This window comes from Sprattus sprattus (assembly GCF_963457725.1).
Source record: "Sprattus sprattus genome assembly, chromosome: 20".
In the NCBI taxonomy this organism is placed as follows: domain Eukaryota; kingdom Metazoa; phylum Chordata; class Actinopteri; order Clupeiformes; family Clupeidae; genus Sprattus; species Sprattus sprattus.
Genome location: NC_137918.1, coordinates 6504447 through 6506946, shown reverse-complemented (window position 1 = coordinate 6506946; position 2500 = coordinate 6504447). Strand labels below are relative to the sequence as shown.

General features: G+C 41.1%; 1 protein-coding gene across 2 annotated transcripts in view; it reads left to right on the top strand.

Annotated features, from left to right (window-relative positions):
• The window catches only part of thrb (thyroid hormone receptor beta), a 110569-nt gene that overhangs the window by 60751 nt on the left and 47318 nt on the right, over nucleotides 1-2500 (top strand). For both annotated transcript variants that reach the window (XM_080859562.1, XM_080859563.1), the window contains exon 2: nucleotides 2031-2097. The gene's annotated coding sequence lies outside the window, so the exon portion shown is untranslated. The remainder of the gene's footprint in view (nucleotides 1-2030; nucleotides 2098-2500) is intronic.

Here is a 2500-nt window from a genome sequence, read left to right as displayed (position 1 = left end):
ACATGTGCTGTGATGACGAGCCACTTATCAATCGTTTGGTTCAAGTCCCCCATACATACATTGCTTTAGGGGAAAAAGTCCTGTTGCTGCTTGCGATGGAGAAAAGAACGTACTGTATATGTGCTTATGTATATATCTTATACTGTTTATGTGCAAGGCAAAGTGATTGAAACACAGGTAGTGTGATGTCATATCCAGAGCAAAGTGAATGAAACACAGGTAGTATGATGTCATATCCAGGGTGAACTGAATGAAACACAGGTAGTATGATGTCATATCCAGGGCAAAGTGAATGAAAAGCGGGTAGTTTGATGTCATATCCAGAGCGAAGTGAAGGATGCTAGATCGCAAAGAAACCAACCAAAGATTCCAATAATGATAGTAAACTTTGGAACCTATCAGACTATCTACCTTGCTTGATCCCCTTTTTGCACTTTCAAGTTCAACACAAACCAGGTGACCAGCAAGCAGGCCAGAGAGAGGGTGTGTGTGTGTGTGTGTGTCTGTGACGTGTGTGTGACAGTAGAAAGTGAATGACAGGGAAGGAACCCTGTGTACCTCGGCTCAGCTCTCTGGGATAATTAGGTTGCTTTTTAAACTTGCCGTTAAGTTTTATACAGAACATGTAGGCTAATCAGATAGTTTTGATTATAAACAACTTTCTATGTCTCTGGCCTCCATAAACATTAAAATAAATATTTGGCAGCATATTTGGTCGAAATTTAAGTAAAATGATCGGTCGATTTAGCGACTGAGTGGTAACTGAGAGGTAAGTGTTATGCTGTCAAACCGTAGAGATTAGATAAGACGCGTTCCAAACCAAGATGCAAAACCAACGCCAACTTTTTGATTAGCCACGCCCAAATAAGGAACGTGGGCGAGGTCAGTCTGCCCCCATAGGCTCTTAGGTCTATGGACATGTTATGAAATGACCAAATGAAGGTGCCCTAGTAATCACAATAGCATTACGCAATGCCCATCTTTGAGTGTAAGAACCCAGTGTGTGCATCTATCAAACTAGGGCCCTATATTTTCATATAGTATGTGATTGTTCTGTCCCTCTCTCTCCACTACTGCATTCAATCCACTAAACCACTTCCACACTTCCACACTTCCACACAGACAGACACACACACACACACACACACACACACACACACACACACACACACACACACACAACCAACCGCTACCCTTCACTGTTGGTTTCTGTGCTGAAACTGTCTGTGCTGAGAAGCGTTACAGCATGAAAGTGGTCAGAAGTGTTTAAGTCAGATTTCTCTTTAAGAGTTTGTTGGAGGCCTTTTTATAAGCCTCCAATTTAAAAGCGTACGGCCGTCTCGGACCATGGAGGCGTGCTCACGTGGCTTTTGATATGAGCAGCCATGAGGCTGGATCTAGCAGTTGGGAGGGGAGTGTGTGTGTGTGTGTGTGTGTGTGTGTGTGTGTGTGTGTGTGTGTGTGTGTGTGTGTGTGTGTGTGTGTGTGTGTGTGTGTGTGTGTGTGTGTGAGAAGGAGATGGCATACCTTAATCCAGCAGTGGGGAGGGGAGTGTGTGTGTGTGTGTTTGAAGGAGATAGTGGACCATCTATTTGTATACAGTCAAATTCAGTTGGAATATGCTTATTATCAGTTGAATTCAGATGGAATATGCTTATTATCAGTTGAATTCAGATGGAATATGCTTATTATCAGTTGAATTCAGATGGAATATGCTTATTATCAGTCAAATTCAGATGGAATATGCTTATTATCAGTTGAATTCAGATGGAATATGCTTATTATCAGTTGAATTCAGATGGAATATGCTTATTATCAGTTGAATTCAGATGGAATATGCTTATTATCAGTTGAATTCAGATGGAATATGCTTATTATCAGTCAAATTCAGATGGAATATGCTTATTATCAGTTGAATTCAGATGGAATATGCTTATTATCAGTTGAATTCAGATGGAATATGCTAATTATAAATTTAATTCAGATGGAATCTGTTTTTAAACTTCTCTCTTCTCTCTGTCTGCCTGCAGGTGTGTGTGAGGGGAAGAAGCCTCTCTCCTCGTGGTGTGCTGACCTGGAGGATAGGAGGATTCTTGGGTAAGACATGCACACGCACACGCACACCTTGTCGAAGCCCAAAATGTAATAATTTCCTGATAATCTAATCATTTCTGCCACTTAAAGAAGCATTATGGAGTTTTGGTGTAAAACTAGGGTCTCTACCATTAAAAGCATGCAAAAACCACCAACAACCCAGCTGGCTCTGCTAAAAGCTTGCTTTGCTAAATGACGTCTCTTGACGATGTGCTGTGAAGGCTTTTCTTACATTTTCGTGAGGAGTTTCCACACAAACCTCAAGAGATGTGTCCACCCGTGTGTTATAAATATTACACTACTGGCATCGAATACATTATTGGGTTAACTTGCTATTTGCATGTTGTAACAACATGTGTGAAACAGCACTAGCCTTACACTGCTATGCTATATTCAGCTGTTTCAA